The 21,450-nt window shown below is 36.1% G+C and overlaps 1 protein-coding gene across 4 annotated transcripts in view; it reads left to right on the plus strand.

Annotated features, from left to right (window-relative positions):
• Positions 1-21,450, plus strand: part of FOXJ3 (forkhead box J3) — a 216,204-nt gene that overhangs the window by 10,115 nt on the left and 184,639 nt on the right. The window contains exon 1 of one of the 4 annotated variants that reach the window (XM_077150036.1): positions 7,005-7,339. The exons of the other annotated variants lie outside the window; for them this stretch is intronic. The gene's annotated coding sequence lies outside the window, so the exon portion shown is untranslated. Of the gene's footprint in view, positions 1-7,004; positions 7,340-21,450 lie in introns of those variants that run through there. 4 annotated transcript variants of the gene reach the window in all.

Consider the following 21,450-nt stretch of genomic DNA (forward strand, 5'->3'; position numbering starts at 1 on the left):
GATGCATTTTTTGTGTGTGTTCTTGAAAACGTTTGTTAACCTGACCAAAAATCAAGTAAGAGTTTTTATTACAGAAATACAATGTTAACTTTAAAATGAAAAAAAACCTTCCACCAAAACTCAGGCCTCGATGGTTCCACTGGTTAATGTAGTCACTGAGACAGGAGAACAATCTTAAATCGCTTTTAAGAAAACAAAAACAAAAAACAGTTTGTTCACATACCATACAATCCATCCAAAGTATACAAAGGCTCTCAGTATTATCACAAGTTGTGCATTTATTCCCATAATCAATTTGAGAATATTCCCATTGTTTAAAAAAAATCCCATGGTCCTTATATCCCTCTAAATTGAGTGTTAGCATTGGTGTATTACCTTTGTTACGGTCGATGCAAGAATATTACAGTGTTACTGTTAACTGTAGTCCATAGTTTGCATTAGTCATATTTTTTCCCATATACCACCCTTTTGTTGACACCTTGTAACAGTAGTGTGCATTTATTCTAGTTCATGGAAGTACATTCTTAAATTTGTGCAATTAGCTATAATTATCATTCACCACAGGGTTCACTATGTTATACTATGCTATGCTTTATCCCCTAGCTTTCCTTCTAGTGAAGTACACAACCCTAAACTTCCCCTTTCAACCATAATCACACCCATAATTCATCACTGTTACCCTTAAAATTATGTGCTACCATCACTCTAAATTGAATGAATTTTTACTAGAACTGCATACATTTTTAAAAAAGAATTCTGGAGTAGAGGAGAAGAGGGAATGAGAAGGAAAATTTTTAGGAATTACTAAATAGCAGATTTGATCTACTTTTGAATACACATAAATCAGATTTAGACATTTGAGGAATTGTACCTGGGACATGATTCTACTGAAGGTACCTGAGTCACTGCAGCAGTGTGAATTCCATTGTTTCTTGTCTGATGGATAGGAAGAGTGGTTGTATATAAAGAAGTTGTAACTGCATAGAAAAAGGATTGGGAGAGAATGCATCACGATGGGTAGTTTTTATATTATCCTTTGAACTTGTCTGTATCATTTTTATAGTCAGAAAAAGTAAACTTATAATTTTTATGATTTAAATGAAAATTCTTTGGAAAAACATGAATCAGGACTTTTGAGAAATTTTTACTATCAAATTCTTTTTGCTTCTAGGCAGTTACATTAGCCAATTTAATAAATAATTTGATTATAATCTTATGGGACTAGTTGTGGGGGTATTAAGTAGTTTGGATTTTTTTTTTCTTCAGAATTTGGTCATTAACGCTACTTGATCAAGAAATTAGTTTTAGTCCTCCAGAAGCAACCAAGACATTAGGTTTACTTATAGTAATTATTCTATCAATAAATGACTGAAAAACAGAACTCTAATTTAAAATGAACACTGGACTTAAGGATCTATTCATATGCTTTTATTTCCTGACATGAATCTTATAAGAGAAACAAAATGGTTAGTGTTTATTTGAGTTACTGTTTTTCCTTCATGGGGGTGTTGGTCTTATTCATTCATTCGTTTCTCTAATTCATTCACTTGCTCATGTATTTTAACATCTGCTGTATTCCAGGCACTGTACTAAATACTGGGGACACAAGTTAAAAGGTAGGGTCCCTGCCAGCGAAAACTATAGCTTTTAGTTTGGGAGATAAATCATAGAAATATCTTGAAATTTCCGTGTTTTTTTTTAAAATTAGTTTTTAGCTACAAAGGCAGAATGTTTGCCCATAGAAGTTAATATATTTAGAAGTGTGGTTAGGTGGCTTTAAGAGGAGCTGATGGCTTTGTAGTTATTTCTCTGTTGCAAAATGTTGGATATTATTGATCTAAAGAATTTCCTCGTCTAAGCAGCATTTCTTATTGAGGTAGATGATGCATGATATGTAATGGTCATAATTATATCGTCATTACACTAATAAATGAAAGGATTTATTTAAGTTACTATTTAAGCTTATTGTTTTATTTATTTTTTGTTTTTTTATTTTTTACTTTTATTAAGCTTATTTTTAAGAGTTTTAATTTCATACAAATCTTATCGAAACTTACCTTTTGTCTAATATAATGAGATATTTAGTAGTTCCTAGAACCTTAATCCTTTATTCAGTCTTATCTCTTTTTATCCCACTAAAATGCTTTTATTCTTAGGCTGTTTTTGGAACACCTGTAGTCACTGATAGCTGTAAGGCAGTCAGTCAGTTTGTTGTTTAGCTCTAATCGAGGCAAAATTTTCTTTCGTCTTCCCTCTATTTTTTCCTAGTTCTTCCCTGTTTAGCAGTAGAGATCTGGTCTACCTTCCTTCACTTAAAATATTTTTAAATGGTTATTCATTCAGCAAATGGTTTTTGAGCACCTACACATACAAGACACTGACCTGGGCGTTGTGACACATCCAAAGGTAATTAAGAGTCCATTGTCTGTTCTCAGTGGATTGGTACAGATAAAGGGCCATGGGTGTGCTGAGAAGGGTGTTTTTGCATATGAAGATCAGGAACACTTCATGGAGTAGATAATGTTTGAATTAAGTTTAGAGATGGGGAATTCTAGGCTGAAAGCATAATTAGAGACTTCAAGGTGAGAATCATAATACATTTTAAAGGAGCAGGAATAAGCCTAGTTTGGCTGCTCCCCAAACTCTCAGAATATTAAATGTTTACTGTTGTTTGTATCTTCAGCAGCTGGAGGAGTTTTTGTCAAATAATTGCTGAATGAGTGAATAAATGGTCACATACATTTGGAAAATACTGAACATCTTCTTGGAGATGCACAAAGTACATTAAGACACTGAACACTCTGATAAGTCCCATGGAGGAAAAAGTATTTTTTCTTCTTTGAGTATGGAATGCCTATTAAGAGCTCTCAAAATCCTCTGGAAAATATTGTGCTGGGGTCTATATGAGAGATGTGAAATGGAAGGCTGGGAAGTGTTTTTTTCTCCAAGCTAAACACATCCAGTTTCTTTCTTTAGTCATTTTATATGTGACATTTGATTTCTAAACTCCTCACTAGTCTGATATCTGTTCCTGCAAGCAATCTAGTTTGTAAATGTTCTTAAAATGTGCTCAGAAGAGGACACAATATTCTAGGTGTGAACTAAACAGTGAAGAGTGCATGGGACAGTACTTCTCATTGATCTGGATACTGCTCTTCTCATGAAGTCCAAGATTATATTTTGTTTTTTAGCAGCTGAGTCACTCTCTTGGCTCATATTCAGTTCTCATATTAATTTACAAAGAAGTTCTTTGGATATATTCAGAATTTTCCAACTGGTAGAGCTAACAAATTAATACCCACTTTCTTCTGATTTTGTCTAGGCTATTTTCTAAGACACAATCTGAGAAATCTAGTCATTCTTAACCTATGTGAAATCTGAGGAAAAAAAAGGAAAATTAATTGTTCAGTGCTGGGCAAGGAACACCAAAAGATTTTAGTCTAACTCCCTCAAAAGTAGATAAAATATCATGAATCCCCATATACTCATCGCTGCAATTCAACAACTGAGATATTTGCCAAGTGTGCCTCAAATATCTTTTTTTTCTTTTTTGCAGAAATTAAAAAAAAATTTTTATTGACAAATCTTCACACACATACATTCCATACATGGTATACATTCAGTGGCTCACAGCATCATCACATAGTCTTGTATTCATCACCATGATCATTTTTTAGAACATTCACATCACTCCAGAAAAACATATAAAACAAAAAAAGAAAAAACTCATACATTTTATACCCCTTACTCCTTCCTCTTATTGACCACTAGTATTTCCATCTACCTAGTTCATTTTACCCATATCTCCCCTATTATTTATTTAATCCATATTTTTAAACTCATTTATCCATACCCTGGATAAAAAGAGCATCAGACACAAGGTTTTCACAATCCCACAATCACATTGTAAAAGTTATATCTTTATACAATAGTCTGCAAGAATCAAGGCTGTTGAAATACAGCTCAACAGTTTCAGGTACTTCCCTTCAGCCACTCCAACACACTGTAACCTAAAAAGGGGTATCTATATAATGTGTAAGAATAACCTCCAGGATGATCTTTCAACTCTGTTTGAAATCTCTCAGCCATTGAAATTTTATTTTTTCTCATTTCTCTCTTCCCCCTTTTGGTCAAGAAGGTTTTCTCATTCCTTTGATGCTGGGTCCCAGCTCCCCCCAGGAGTTCTGTCTCACGTTGCCAGGGAGTTTTACACCCCTGGGAGTCATGTCCCATGTATTGGGGAGGGCAGTGAGTTCACCTGTTGAGTTGGTTTAGGGAGAGAGGCCACATCTGAGCAACAACAGAGGTTCTCTGGGGGTGACTCTTAGGCATAATTTTAAGTAGTCTTAGCCTGATTTGCAGGAATAAGTTTCATAGGGGTGAACCCCAAAACTGAGGGCTCGGCTTATTGACTTATTGACCCCAGTGCTTGCTTATGAGAATATCAGAAATTCTCCAAATGGGGAAGTTGAATATTTCCTCCTTTCTCCTCGGTCCCCCAAGGAAAGTTTGCAAATACTTCTTTATTCACTGCCCAAATTACTCTGGGATATATCTGGGCATCACACTAACCTGGACAAACCACAGAATCTCTGTATGCTATTCAAGATTCCATGTACTTTTAGTGTTCAACTACACTGACCATTCAAGTTAAATAAGGTAATGCATCACCAAAAATATAAATTTTGTACCAAATAAGCACCTCTTCCTTTGTTCTCACACAGAAATTGAAGTTCTAAAATATGGACAGTATCATCTTTAACTTATGTATTCTGCTCTACTTTGTCCTATCCAGATTAGCTTCCTTCATATCTCTACTTGAAGTCTGATCTCTTTCAGCTTTCTCAACAGTTTCTTTGTGGAGTACTGCCAACTTACATAGCATCAGAGCTCTAATTCTGAGTTCCAGGTATAACATGAATACCTGAAGTTTCTGGGACCGATCAGGTTATATATAAACAGCTCAGAATTTAAAAACGAGTTATAACTCCTGAGTATATGTGACTGCTGTAAGAACTTACAATCTTGGACCCTTTACAGTAGGTTCAAACCTGATAACCCATGCTCTTGACTTCAGTTCACCAAGTTTTTATATTGTAGTTACTCCATATGATTGAAGCATGATAATAGTTGTCTTTTTGTTTCTGACATTACATTCAACAAACAGTCTTTAAGGCTCGTACACCTAATTGCATGCCTCTTGTGGAAATATTTTAAGGAAAATCATAGATTTCACCTCTACATAACTAGTTAAGAATGCATTTCTAAAATAAATAGACATTTTCTTACATAACCGCCCGCCGCCACGTCAAACAAGTTAACGATGTTCCCTAGGATGACACCTAGTGAAATATCCCTGATTGTTGAAGGTCTTTTTACAGCTGTTTTTAATTGACTCACTATTCACACATTACATTTGGTTATGTCTCTTAAGTCTCTCTTTTTTAAAAACTGTTTTATTCACACATCACACAATCCATCCAAGTGTACTATCAATGACTTTCAGTGTAATCAGAGAGTGTGCATTCATCACCACAGTTAATTTGAGAACATTCTCATTGTTCCAAAAGGAAAAACCCCATACCCCTTATACCACCCCCCCATTATTGACTCTTAGCATTGCTGTAGTGCCTTTGTTACGGTTGATGAAAGAATATTATGCTATTACTGTTAATTATCCATAGCTTGAATTAGTTGTAATTTTCCCTATATACTGCCCTATTATTATCAACTTTTTATAGTGATGTACATTTGTTCTAGTTCATGGCAGAATATGCTTATATCCGCACTGTCATCATCCATAACGGGATAATTATGTTATACATGTTTTATCCCCTGGCTTTCTTTTTAGTGATATACATGACCCTAAACTTCCCCTTTCAACCATAATCACACCCATAATTCAGTGCTATTAATTATGCTCACAATAATGTGCTACCATTGCCTCTGTCCATTTCTAAACCTTACAATCAGTCTTAGTGAAAATTCTGTACAAATTAAGCATCATCTCCCCATTCAAGGCTCCTAGAACTAACATAGCCCACCTTTACTTTTTGGCATAATTTGACTCCTTCCACTCTTTTCATGTCTTTATTTGTAGCAAGTTATAGTTTCTTTGAAAATACCTGACAGTTTTTCCTTCCTTTGCAGCAATTCAACAAACATTTTTGAATATTTATTGCGTACAGAACTTGTGCTAGGAGTTACAGGAGATGTAAAAGTTAATTTGATGTATATAATCCAGTTGCAGTGACAGAAGCATACAGATTACAGTGCAGATTATTTGGCCCCCAGTGGGCCATGTCTTCATTTTAATAGCCTCCCAATATCGTGGAAAATGCTGCCAGTGGAATCTTTTAAATAACATCACATTACTCATTTCCTTATCAAGAACCAATGGTTGATTCTTGAATCAATCTAAACTAAACTCTTTGACATGGCATTCAGTGTCCCACGTGGCTCCCATCAGTAAAATGAAACTCCTCAAGCCACAGAAATCCTTTTTCTTTTTTATTGAAGTTTATATTATCATGCAGAATTTTCATTTCTCAAACAGGATTATAAATCTCTTGAGAGAAGAAAACATGTCCTATTTTTCTGTATAATACTGAAAACTTAATTTTACTTCTTGTGTGTCCTAGTACCTATGCCAATGGTCTGTTCTTGCAGCCTCCTACTCTCCCAGAATCAGCTGGATGTCCTCTCAGCTAAAAGTAAATAATCCAGATCTGGGTCTCTTCTCTTGATCCAAAAGCCTCCTTAAAAAGTGCCCATTCATGATCTAAATCAGGAATGACAGATATAAGGTTTACATGTTACCTCGTCCCCATCACTGTGGCCATGACATATTACTAATTGCTCATGGCATTCTTTCTGGTTGTTTTAGATGTGACCCCCCCCCCCCCCCACCACCACCACTGTGGCACTTCAGGCAGCCAAATTGAATGATATGAAATCTTTCTGCTATTCTTGTCCTGAACTAATAATTCCTAAATTAAGCTGTGTATCAGAATGCTTTTAATTAATGGATTGTCTGGGTTTTACCCTAGATTTCTGAATCAGGATTCCTAGGAATGCAATAGAAGTGATTCTTATATGTCAGCAGTGGTTTGTAGACTGGTTTTGGAGATCAGACAAGTAGTTTTTATTTTGTTTTGGGAGACTTCTTGGCTTCCCCTCTTTTAAGTTGCAGTACAACATTTTATTACTCTCTTAACTGGTAAATTCTGTTATGTTCAGTTTATTTTTCAGGTGTGTATGGTAGGATCACTTGACTGGAATTACACCTGGCAAAAGACATGAATCAAATGCCCAAGATAAAGATACAGGATCCAGAGAGGTGACATCCTGATTTCCTAAATATAACTGAGCTTAAAGTTAAAACCTCACACTGTTCAGCTCTCTGAAAGCTTATTCTTTCTTGGGTTACTGAATGACTTTAAAAGTTGTGTAGGATGGGGCGGACAATGGTGGCTCAGTTGCAGAATTCTCGCCTGCCACACCTGAGATCTGGGTTCGATTCCTGGAGCCTGCCTATGCAAAAAAAAAGAAAAAGATGTTTATTTTTTTGATGGAAGATCAAAAAAAAGATTCAACACTTTAGGGTGGATAATCTTTTGGATTTTTCATATTTCATATATATGCAATATGGGTGATTTAAATATATAATGTGATTTAATTTTATATACCTTTGCCAGATTTTCCATAAAAATAGATCTATAAATTGGGAAAAACTCCTTTATTAGACCACGTGTTCTGATTTTGGAGCCAGATATTGTGGTTAAGTTATTGAGCAAAGTAAGTAGTCTGAAACTTCATAATTATCTACTGAGTTAATGACAGACCCAGAAATAGAATCCTGTGTTATTTACTTAGGTTATGATTTGGTTTGAAGAGGGTAGCCTGTGATCTGTTTATATAATTTACAGGTTGTAAAGTTTGGGTTTTGGAAGAAGTTATACTCTACGATGTTTGGCCAATAAGCTCTCCTCCCCCACATCTACCACTTTTTTTATTGATGACAACAGTTGTAAACTATATGGAGGGAAAAGAGGCAGTTCAGACATAAACTTCCTCCTCTTAAAACAGTCTTAAAAAGCTGAAGCTGATTGTTGACTGGAATTTTCTTTTTTTTTTTTTTTTCTGTTATTCTCTTTCTTGCCTTGTTCTTTTAGGAGAAGAGGTTGTAGGCTAGGTAGTTGATTTTTTGATTGTAGTAGAATGGTTTCTTTAGAATTTTCTCAGGATGTATACAGATGTTTCAAACTTTTTATAGATCTTAATTGGTTTTCATTAAACATGTTTGATGAATAGACACTTTGTTTGGGAATAGTAGAGACCATGAGAAAACAAATTTTGCTGAACCACTAATTATTCAAGGGACTGTAAATAATTGTGGTAGTAGAGTTGCTTTCTGGTGAAGTTGTTTCTTTTACTTTCTCCTTCCTGTTCCAGTTTTGTGGGCGGGGAGTGTATCTTGTGGCACTAGTGAAGAAAAAAGTAGGAACATGGCAGAACACAAGCATTTGTATGATGATTCCACCCTCCACCCCTTTTTTTGAAAACAGCTTTACTGAGATATAATTCACATACTATGTTTTTCACCTATTTAGAGTGTAAGATTCAGTGTTTTGTAATATATTCACAGGGCTGTGCAACAATCACCACAATCTTAATTTTAGAACGTTTTCTTCCCTTCTAAATGGTTTTTTACCCCATATCCATTAGTGGTTAATTCCCATTCCTCCTTTCCCCTTAGCCATAAGCAACAATTGATCTACTTTCTGAATATAAATTTGCCTGTTTTGGACATTTCATATAAATGAATTGCCAGACTATTTTCCAGAGTGGCTATAACTGTTTTATATTTCCACTAGCAATGTGTGTTTCAGTTCTTTTCACATCCTTGCAACACTTGTTATTTTCTTTCTTTTTTTGGCTATAGCCATCCTAATGGGTGTGAAGTGTATCTCAATGTGATTTTGATTGGCATCTCCCTAATGACTAATGATATGTTGAACATCATTTCATATACTGATTGGCCATTGTATAGCTTCTTTGGAGAAATGTCTGTTCAAATCCTTTGCCCATTTGTTAATTGGTTAGTTTTTAAAATACTTAGTTGTAGGAGTTCTTTATTTTTTATACCTAATTTGCTTTTCTAGCTACAGATTGATTCAAAGCTACTTTGCTTGGAGGTAAAGAGAAGTGGTGGATACAAAGAGTATTAAGTAAAGATTTTGGGAGTTTTCAGTCACATCTTAGTTATTCTAATTTTAAATTATGCTATCTTTTTCCACCTCTTGAGGAATCTGTTTCATTCATTTATTGAACAAATACGAGTGCTGACTATGTTCCAGGCGTTGGGTATATAACATCTTGAGAATGAAAATAAAAGATCCTGCTTTGATGTAGCTTGCATTCTAGTGATGAGTAACAGACTGTAAACAAAAATAATATCAGGAAGTGACAAGAGTTATGAAGATTAAAACAAAGTAATGGGGATAGAATATGTTGAAAGTTCTAACATATTCCTCTTTCCCTAATTTAATCTGTCCCTCTCTGCTTGAATTTATTACTCTTACTTGATTTTATACCGTTTGTGGCTAAATTTTACTTCTGATCCTTAACACTCTTGCAGTTTGATTTTTGCTTTCATTATTCCACAAACCCATCCTCTATAGCATTATTAATTACCTCTTCCGGTTAAAAGCCAATATTCTCTTCTAAGTTTATGCTCATTTTTACTGTTTAACACTATTGTCTTTCCCTCCCTTGAATCACTTTCTAGTTCTACTACAATACTTCTTTCGAGTTTTTTTGTTTTTGTTTAAACCAGTTCCTCTTTTCTTAGTTATCTATTTCAATTCTCCAGAGGTAAGTTTCGACCTCTCTTTTCCTTCTTATATCATGTACTACATGATTTTACTATATCATTTTAACTCTTTCTGAAAGCATTTGACTCCCAACACCTCACTTCGTAGCTCTAGCTGCATCATTCCTTCAGGTTTATAGAGGAGCTGGGATGAAAAGCTGACTGCTACTCACTCAGCAAGATTCTTTTCCCTTTACTCCTTCTGGCAGTTTTCTCCTCTTCAAGCTGATTAAGACACAGGTTATTTCCATGACTGCTTTAATGATTACCTGTGACTAATGGCATAACAATTTGCAGTGCTCAGTCATGCAGTTTGAATCAAAGTGGTTGTTGCTTCACAGATGCTAGTGAATTTTATGCTTTCAATTCCTTTGAAAGATGAGGCTGAAATCAGAAGTAAAAAAAAAAAGAAGGAATGGCCTCTTGACCTCTCTAACTGTAATACTTATTTGCAACAAACTTTCAGTTCTTATTTTTGTCAAGTATTAAATGCTGATGCTTTCATCCAAATGGTGTTACAGTAACTGTGGCATGAATTTTTTCTTTCTTATAAGAGTAGGAAATTAAGCCTCAGAGAAGTTAACAATATAGTCAGGCGCACACAGTAACTGTCAGAGGTGGGATTCCAGTTAGGTCTTCACACTCAAGGTCTGGAATGTAATAAATTCTTTATAAATTATCTGTAAAGTGCCATACCTCTGTCAGTGGAAGATGGAAGGAGGGCTCATATAATTACTTGGGAGCATTTTCAAAATATTCCCATTTCACTTCCTATTCCCCAGTAGTGTACCTGTTAGTTTCTTAAGCCGTTTCTTCCTAAATGGGAATAGTTTGTAACTTAATTTAATGCATGGTTGTATATTGCTTATATTATAAGGAATTCTACATTCTTGTGTTGGTGATGGTGTAAAATACAGTGTATAGCTTGTATTGGAAGTTGCCTGTTAGTGAATGACTGACTGACTTTTAGTTTCCTTAGCTTGGTTGTGTTGTTCCACACAAACTTTCTTGTTGCATTTTGATTTCTAAGGACTTGAAGATGCTACAAGGTATGATTGACACCAACTTAAACCATGTAATTATAGTTTTAATTGAATAATGAGTTCATATAATTGTTCAAATATAACTAGCGCTAGGGATGTGTTTGTAATTTAGATGACACTTTGAGATTTTCTTAATACATGAAACCTTAACCTTCTGTGAGATTTTCATGTTGCTTGGTCATTTGTCTGGGTAGGGTGTACAAGATTGGCATGTAGGTGTTTGTTCAGTCAGTGGGCCTAGAGTTGAAGACCTGGTTTAGGGGCAGTAATCTAGATGAGAAACATAGAAAACTGGAACTAAGACATTGGTTCTAGAGCAGTTTAGAAAGATATTTAGGAGCTAGAATTGGCAGAAAATGGTAATGAGTAGGAGATGCTAAGGGTGTTGATACTTGGGAGACTCAATGTGTATGATTATTTTTTGTAGCCTGAGTTCTGAACAGACTGAGAAATAAAACAGAAGGACCAGTAGATGAAGAAACAAAATATTACCTTTTTAAGAAATTATTTTTTATTTAAATATAATTCACATACCATAAAGTTAACCATTTTAAAGCGTACAATTTAGTGGTTCTTAGTGTATTCACAAAGTTGTACATCTGCCACCATTGTCTAATTCCAGACATTTTCACAACTCCAAAAAAGAAACCTATTAGCAGTTACTCCCTGTTTCTTCCTCCCCACCCCCCATCTCCTGGCAACAACTATCTACCTTCTGTCTATGAATTTGCCTATTCTGGACATTTCTTATGAATGGCCTCTTTCAGTTAGCATGGTATTTATTTTTTTATTTTTTAGAGTTCCTTCTTTTTTTTTTGGTAAAGTTTTTTATTGTAAAATGTAGCATATTTATAAAGCAAAGAAAGAAAAAGCAATAATTTTCAAAGCATACTTCAACAAGTAGTTACAGAACAGATACCAGCATTTGTTATGGACTACCATTCCACCATCTCAGATTTTTCTCCAAAACACTGGAAGGAATATTAACCTAGTGATTCAGCAGTCATTTTCTCTGTTATACCTCCACCTTCTCCTCTGATCCCCATTCAATAGGAATCTTTAGACAATGCCCGTTCTGCCTTTTCCATGTTGACAAAGGGTGTTGAAACTAAAGGATGGGGGATGTAATCAAAGGGTGTTGAAACTAAAGGATGGGGGATGTAATCAATCAGTAGTCTTGGAGAGGCTGGTCCTTCTGGGTTTCAGGATTTATCTGGCTTAGGAACTGTCTGGGAATTAATACGTTCCAAAAAGGCAAACCTAGTGTGTGAAACCTTTATAGAGTCTCAGTTCAAGCCATAGGTGTTCTTAATAGTCAACAGGAGTGATGTTGGTTGGGGTTTAGCAAACCATGGCAATTTGCATTATCTAACTGAAACTTGTATAAGAGTAGCTTCCAGAATTGGCTTTTGACTCCATTTGATCTCTCTTGGCTACTGATGCCTTATTTTATTGAAAACACTTCTTTCTCTACTTTTGGTATGGAGGGTGTTCTCAGTCCCATGATGCCAGGACCAGGCTTATCCCCGAAAGTCTGCCCCATGTTGTGAGGAAGATATTCGTCCCTGAATGTCATTCCACATAGCATGTAGGGTAAAGATTTTCCTCGTAGAGTTGGGCTTAGAGAGAGAAGTCACATCTGAGCACCAAAAGAGGTTTCCTGGAAGCCACTTTTAGGCCTCGTTATGGGTAGTCTTATTTTCTCTCCTACAGAAATAAGTTTTATAAGGGCAAACCTCAAAATCAAAGGCTTGGTCTATTTTCTTGGGAGTCCCCAATGATTGAGAGCGTACCCAGAGTTTCCCAGATGGGAATGTTTAATAGTTCCATATATATATATCTATAGCTATGTATTTGCATTTGCACTCTCAAAAGTCTACCAGTACTTTTAAATTATCAGCCCACCATAGTCGAAGAGGTATTCAGGTATTACATTAAGCTAAACAGGATTACAAGGCCTCATTTCCATTCTGGACTCCAGGAGTTTGGTTTGTCTAAATGAGCTATCAAGAGAGGTGATTTAGATTATGTTACCGAAAATTTAGGTTCTAGACAAAAACCTCTCTACTTTTGATCTCATATACTAGGTGTAGGTCTAGCGCATATGCTATCACTCTAAACATAAACCTCTCTACCTTTGATCTCATATACTAGGTGAAGGTCTAGAATATGTACACTATCATCTTTTACCCTCTGTTTTGGTTTCCTTCAATTTGTACTGTTTGAAGTGTTTTTCTCTGAAAATGAGAATTTTGTCAAATTCTCATTTGAAAAAATTTTGTCAAATGCTTTTTGTGCATCAATTGATATGATCTTGTGGTTTTTCCATTCCAATATGCTGTATTACGTTGATTGATTTTCTTGTGTTGAATGAATAAACCCCACTTGATTATAATGCTTAATTCTTTTTAAAAATTCATTTTAAAAATGTTGGATTCGATTGGTAGTATTTTGCTGAGAATTTAAAAAAATATTTTTATTGAGAAATTTTCACACACATACAATCCATTTATGGTGTTCAATTAGTGGTTCACATAAGCATCACATAGTTGTGTATTCATCACCATGATCACTTTTAGGATATTTGAATCATTTCAGAAAAAGAAATAAAAAGAATAAAGAAAATCTTATACATTCCATACCCCTTACCCCCTACCTTTCATTGACCACTAGTATTTCATTCTAACCAATTTTTTTTTACCCCTTATCCCTCCCTATCTTTTTAATTTGTTTTTTTATCCTTTTTTAAAAAATATTTTTATTGTAAGCAGCAAACATACAAACATTCTTGACATACATTCTGTAGATGATCATTTTTTTGAACATTTCCATCACTCCAGGAAAAGATACAAAAAGAAAAAAGAAAAAACTCTTACATGCCATATCACTTACCCTTCCCTCTCATTGACCACTAATATTTCAATCTACTCAATTTATTTTAACCTTTGTTCCCCCTATTATTTGTTTATTTTTATCCATATTTTTTATTCATCTGTCCATACTGTAGATAAAAGGAGTGTCAGGCACAAGGTTTTCACAATCACATAGTCACATTGCAAAAGCTATGTCATTGTACAATCATCTTCAAGAAACATGGCTACTGGGACACAGCTCTGCAGATTCAGGTACTCTAACCACTCTTAATACACCATAAACTAAAAAGGGGATGTCTGTATAATGTGTAAGAAAAACCTCCAGGATAATCTCTTGACTTTGTTTGAAAACTCTCAGCCCTTGAAACTTTATTTTGTGTTCACTTCTCTCTTCCCTCTTTTGATCAAGAAGGCTTTCTCATTCCCATGATGCCGGGTCCTGGCTCATCCTGGGAGTCAGGTCACACCTTGCCAGGAAGATTTACCCCCTGGGAATCATGTCCCATGTAGGGGGGAGGACAGTGAGTTCATCTGTCTAGTTGGCTTAGAGAGAAAGGCCACATCTGAGCAACAAAAGGGGTTCTCTGGGGGTAACTCTTAAAGGCATAATTATAAATAAACTTAGTTACTTCTTTGCAGGAATGTTTCATAGATTTGAACCCCAAGATGGAAGGCTCAGCCTATTAAATTGGTTGTCCTCGTTGCTTGCAAGAATATCCTGATTTCCCCAGATGGGGAAGTTGAATATTTCCTCCTTTCTCCCCAGTCCCCCAAGGGAACTTTCCAAATACTTTTTTTTTTTTTTTTTTTTTTTTTTGCATGGGCAGGCACCGAGAATCGGACCCGGGTCCTCAGGCATGGCAGACAAGCATTCTTACCTGCTGAGCCACCGTGGCCCGCCCCCAAATACTTTTTTATTATCTGCCCAGAGTACTCCAGTATGTATTAGGGCATCTGTGTTCATTAGAAATATTGGTCTGTAGTTTTGCTTTTTTGTAGTGTCTTTATCTGGTTTTGTATTAGAGTGATGTTTGCTTCATAAAATGAGTTAGGTAATATTCCTTTTTCCTCAGTTTTTTGGAAGAGTTTGAGCAGGATTGGTGTGATTTCTTTTTGTAATGTTTGATAACATTCCCCTGTGAAGCTGTCTGTCCCTGGGCTTTTCTTTGTGGGAAGATTTTTGATGACTGAGTCTCTTTACTTGTAATTGGTTTTTTGAGATCTCCTGTTTCTTTTTGATTGAATCTCTTTACTTGTAATTGATTTGTTGAGATTTCCTATTTCTTTTTGAGTCATCATAGGTAGTTCATGTGTTTCTGGGAATTTGTCCATGTCATCTAACTTGTCTAATTTGTTGGCATATAGTTTTCATAGTATTCTCTTTTTTTTTTTTTTTTTTTTTTTAAGAGAGAGGGAGGAAGGGAAGGAAAGACAGAGAAGGAAGGAAGGATGAAAGGAAGGAAGGAAGGAAGAAAGGGAAACATCTTTAAACATTTTCTTGTTTTATTATATTTTGTTTGTTTGTTTTTTTACATGGGCTGGGGCCGGGAATCGAACCGGGGTCCTCCGGCACGGCAGGCAAGCACTCTTGCCCGCTGAGCCACCGCGGCCCGCCCCATAGTATTCTCTTATGATTTAAAAAATTTCTTCAGGATCTATGGTAACAACCTCCCTCTTATTTCTGATTTTGTTATCGCATACTCTTTTCTTTGTTAGTCTAGCTAGGGGTCCATCGATTTTACTGACTTCTCAAATAAACAACTTTTGGCTTTGTTGATTTTTTTTTGTTTTTTTATTGTTTTCCAGGTTGCTTATTTCTGCTTTAATCTTTGTTATTTCTTTTCTTCTGCTTGCTTTGGGGTTAGTTTGCTGTTTTTTTAATTATCCAGGTGAGCTGTTAAGTCCTCGATTTTTGCTCCTTCTGGTTTTTTAATGTAGGTATTTATTACAATAAATTTCCCTCTCAGCACTGCCTTTGCCACATCCCGTTCTGATATGTTGTATTCTCGTTATCATTCATCTCCCCATATTTACTGATTTCTCTAGCAGTTTCATCTTTGACCCACTGATTATTTAAGAGTGAGTAGTTTAATCTCCATATCTTTGTGAGAGCACTGGTTCTTTGCTGATTATTAATTTCCAGCTTCCTTCTGTTGTGGTCAGAGAAAGTGCTTTGGATAATTTCAGTCTTATTAAATTTATAAAGATTCATATTGTGTCCCAGCATATGATCTATCCTGGAGAACATTCCCTGAGCACTAGAGAAGAATGTATATCCTGGTGTTTGGGACATAACAATCTATATATGTCTTTTAGGTATAATTCATTTATCAAATTGTTTACATTCTCTGTTTTTTTGTTATCCTCTGTCTGGTTGTTCTGTCTGTAGTGAAGAGTGGTGTATTGAAGTCTCCCACTATTATTGCTGAAACATCTATAGCTCCCTTCAGTTATGCCTGTGTTTGCCTCATGTACTTTGGAGCTCCTTGATTGGGAGCATAAACATTTATGATTGTTATTTCCTCTTGGTGAATTGTCCCTTTTATTAATAGGTAGTGTCCTTCTTTGTTGCTTAAGACGTCTTTACATTTAAAGTCTATTTTATCTGATACTAGTATTGATTCCTGTTTTCTTTTGATTACAGCTTACTAGAAGATTCTTTTCCACCTTTCACTTTAAATCTGTTTGTGTCCTTGCATCTAAGATGAGTCTTTTGTCAACAGCATATAGGTGGATTACATTTTTTAATCAATTCTTCCGATCTGTATCTTCTAATTGGTGAGTTTAGTCTGTTAATGTTCAAAGTTATTACTGTAAAAGCAGTTCTTAAATCTACCATCTTATCGTTCAGTTTTTATTTCTCAGATCTACATGTTCTTTTCCTTCTCTTACTTTTCATTCTTAAATTACTGTTACTGGCACCCTTCAATTCTGGTTTATTTTGCCTGAGCAATTGTCCCACAGATTCATTGACATTGTTGCATGTATCACGACTTTGTTCTTTTTTCTAGCTGCACAATATTGGAGCATATGTATACATGTAACCTTCAATTCTGTGCTCTCCTCCAGACCTCCCTCTATGTTTTATTTTCTGACAGGACTCCTTTAATATTTCTTGTAGGGCAGTTCTCTTGTTGACTAATTCTTTCGGTCTGTCCTTGAAGATTTAATCTCTCCCTCAATTTTGAAGGACAACTTGGATGGATAAAGAATTCTTGGCAGGAAGACTTTCTCACTCAACATCTTAAATATATCATACCACTGACTTCTTGCTTTCATGGTTCCTGTTGAGTAGTCTGAACTCAGTCTTACATGTGTTCCCTTGTGTGTAGTTGATCACTTTTCTCGTGCTGCTTTCAGGATTTTCTGTTTTTTTTTCAGCATTTGACAGTTTGATTAGTATTTGTCGTAGAATAGGCCTATTTGGATTTATTCTATTTACGATTCATTGGGCCTTTTTGATTTGTGTATTTATGTCTTTTATTAGGGTTGAGAAGTTTTCCTTGATTATATCTTCATCTAACATTCCCAGTGCTTTACTATTCTCTTTTCTTGGGACAGCAGTGATTGTTATATTTGTACCTCTTGTTGTCCATCATTTCCCTAAGATCCAGTTCCAGTTTTTCCATCTTTCCGTTCTTTTTTGCTAATTCAGTTGGTCTGTTTTCTGACTCAATTATTCTTCCTTCTGCTGTTTTTATTTTTGTATACTGTATAGTAGGGTCACATTTCATTATTTTTCCATGTGAGTGTCCCTTGATTGCAACACCATTTGTTGAATTTTTTTGTTTTGCTTGTTTGTTTGTTTTTTGAGAAGTGCATGGCCTGGGAATCGAACCCAGGTCTTCTGCATGGCAGGTGAGAATTCTACCACTGAACTATTCTTGCATCTCCCCCTTCTGCTTTTTCTGAATCTACTGTTGTGTTTGTCTAGTATGTTTCTAATATTTTATGTTGTTTGTTTCATCTGTATGAGATCTGCGATTTTCCTATTTTATCTTTCAAATTCTTTTTTATCCCCTTGTGTCTTCGTGGTGTCCTTTATTTCTTTATAAATATTCGTGAGTAGTTGTCCCATATTTTGTTTCCCCTCTGGAGTTTTGGTCATTTGGCTTGGCCATTTCTGTTTGGATCTTCACATGCTTTGTGATTTTCTGTTGTGTTTGGGGCATTTGAATATCTTAGTAAAGTTAATTTGCAAAATGATTTCCTTCACTTGTCTAAAGTTTTGTATTTACTTGGCTTTTCATTGAAGTTTTCCTTTTGCACTTATTTTGTCAGTAATTCCCTGCCAAACAAAGACCTGAATCTCATGTAGAGGGTACAGTTCTACTGAGGGTCTGTTAAAGCCTAAGTGGGGGTACATGGGTACTTCAGTGGCAGAACATCTGCCTGCCATGCAGGGGGCCCATGCTTATTTGCAGGCCCATGCACCCACTCTCCCCCAAAATGAAAAGAATAATAACAAAATAAAAAAAAATGTAATAAAAATATGAAAGAAAAGAAATCACACGTCAACTATAGAAGGCCCCAGAGTCAGAAGTATACACCCCAAGATATATTGGTAATGAACTTGGAAAAGAAAATAATAATTTAAAAAAAGCATAAAACAATCAGTAAAAATATAAAATATGTACAAATAAAGATAGAAAAATAATACTACTAATAAAAATACATACAGAAAAATACATATAAAAAAAGAAGAAAAAAGAGAAAAAAAAAACCTAGATGGGTGAATTTGCCAGCCTGCATTTACCAGTTCTCACTAGCAGGTGGCACTCCTGAGATACTTCCTCCCCTTGGTCCTGCTCTTCCCCCTTTGCAACTGCTGGCTGGGAAGCCGGTGGGGGCCGGGGCGGAGGCTGCTCTTGGTCCGTAGCAGCAGGACGGGTGAGCAGATAACAGCGTGAGCAGATAACAGCGCTTGGGGGCAGTAGCTGACCTATAGCACCTGGCAGATCTGCCATACACTGCGCCTGATGGTCCGACCTCTCCTGGTACTTGGCCAGGTGCCAGGAGGCCTGGCTCTTCGTTGTGGATAGTTGGGTCTGCCTGTGTTCTCCCTGCCAGCCACGAAGCCACCCAGACAGCATCTGGGGTAGGCCACAGTGGAGGAAGGTTAGTTCCCTCCGATCCACATTTCCCAGGTGCTCCTATATGTCCCTGGTGAGGATCACTGCCATTTTGACCCACGCTGCTTACTCTGTCCCAGTCTCCCTGCTTCTCTCTTTCCCAAGAATTCGAAGACCTCTTCCCCACTCCCCCTCATGGTCATTCACCTCCCCAGGACCGCAATCCCGGGCCTTCTGTCATTGTCCCCTACCTTATCCCATAGAGCAGTAGTGAACCCAGTTCACCCCTCTCCACATCTTCCTGGAAGTCTCTAGCATTATATTTTTAAGATTCATCCATGTTGCAGCATACAGCATCCCTTCATTCTTTTTTTTTAAGGCTGAATAATATTCCTTTGTATGGATATACTGCATTGTGTTTATCCATTCATCAATTGAAGGACATTTGGGTTATTTCTGTTTTTTTGGCTATTATGGATAATGTTGCTATCAACATTTCTGTACAGATTTTTTTTTTATGTTGTATGGTGGGGGTCACATTTCATTCTTCTTCTATGTAAGTATCCCCTTATTGCAGCACCATTTGTTGAAATTTGTTGTTTGTTTGGTTTTTTGTTTGTTTGCTTGCTTGTTTGTTTGGGAAATGCATGGGCCGGGAATTGAACCCAGGTCTCCAGCATGGCAGGCGAGAATTCTACCACTGAACTACCCTTGCACCCCCTGTGTATAAGTTTTTGTAAACATATATATGTGCCTAGGAATGGAATTGCTGAGACATATAGTAACTCTGGGTTTTAACTTCTGGAGGACTTACCTTTGTTTTTTATAAAACTGATAGAGTGTAATGTGGTTTAGGTTCAAGAGGCAAATTGGCTGATTAATTCTCCATACTCCCTCATCTCTGTCCTCTCAATCCAGACCATAGATCAAACTCCCCAAGAGGATGTTTGGGTCAACAGAGTAGACACATCCAGAACATTGCCTTGTAGAGTCCTGAATGGAGAGTGAAGATAAAGAGACTAAGTCATTGGTGCTTACATCTTTTGTTAGATTAATCCCTGCTCCTAACCAAATAACTCACCTCTTTGGGTAAGAGTGGCTAAGAGGCCAGGACTGTTCCGAGAAAAGTTAGTCCTTATAGAAACCAGAAATTGGAAAGAAATGTTCTGCTTTAAAAAAGGAAGAGGTAGGAATTAGGCCAGAAATGTGAATGCCATTCTTAGATGAAAGAGTGGTGCCATTTTATATAGATAGGAAATGCATTAAGGAAAGATGGTGAATTCAATTTTGGACATGGCAAATTTAGTATTTCCAGGTGGGAATGCTAGATATTTATGTTTGGGAATCAGGAGATTGATTTGGGCTAGAGCCATAGCTTTGAGATTCATCTGCATGTAAATAATTGAAACTCTAGAAGTAGATAAAATCATCCATACATTCTCTACAAAGTAGGGAAAGGTGTCTAGAAATTCCAATCTCTAGAAATAAATCCACTAGTCTTTGTGGTTTTGATTCTACCATCTGATATTTCTGTATCTCTTGCTTATACTGGTTTGTTTCCTTCTGGATTTTGTGATTTTTGATTGTGAATTCATTTATTTTGGAACCTTAAGTTTGGGAATTCTTCTAGGCCTAGATCAAAGGTGGATTCCCTTAGAGAGAGTTTGCATTTGCTTCTGCCAAGCTTTGGTAGGGGACATTACCATCCAAAGAGTACTATAAATTAAAATTTAGGTATGAAGTTTTTTGAACTATAATCTTGGTGGTCAGTTTGTATTTGTGAAATATCAGGGGAGACACTGCTGCACTGATGTTATCCTCTTGCCAGCACTTAGTGCCATGATTAAGAGAGACTTTTCCTTGCAGTTCTCTTGGGTAAGGCCTGTACTTTGTTTTTTGTACTTGGGCCCCAAGAAGCCTTGGAATTGCAAACTCAAGTTCATAGTGTTTGGCAGAATGCCCTGAAGGTGAAAGAAAGCTGATTTCAGTACTCTGCATATCTGTCTAGTTTTCTTCTTTCACTTAGTCTTTGATCTCTGATTATACGTTACTTTCTGTCATGTTACTGATTTGTTTATAAAAATTTAGAAACATTTTATTCAGCATTTTAGTTATTTTCATTGGGAGGTTGATCAAACCAGCCAGTTGGTTATACTGGCAGAAATAGAAGTGTCTGTCCATCTCTATCTTCGTTGGTATACAGGGAATTCATTCAGCCTGTAAATCAAAGATAATAAACTTGGGACAAAACCCAGTATTTTGTTTGGCCTCCATAGCATTTAGAAAATAAAAATGAGGAGATTTCAAATGAAATTTTGTGTTTATGGCTCCTCTTGAAAATTTGGGAGTTCTTGTAATCCAAGGCTTTCACTCCTGCATAGTAACATTTAGCTATAACTGGGAATAGCAGTTTATCCCTACAGACTAAACATGCCCTCTTTAGTTCTTCACAGTCTCCACTCGTGCAAGTGCATGCATGTATATACACTCATATCCATTGCAGCTCCTCTGATTTATGTTACTTATAGGCATTTGTGGACCATCCTTTGCTTAATGAAAATATTGTTATCTGTCATGTCCAGTAATAA

Source organism: Tamandua tetradactyla, chromosome 2 (assembly GCF_023851605.1).
Source record: "Tamandua tetradactyla isolate mTamTet1 chromosome 2, mTamTet1.pri, whole genome shotgun sequence".
Taxonomy (NCBI): Eukaryota; Metazoa; Chordata; class Mammalia; order Pilosa; family Myrmecophagidae; genus Tamandua; species Tamandua tetradactyla.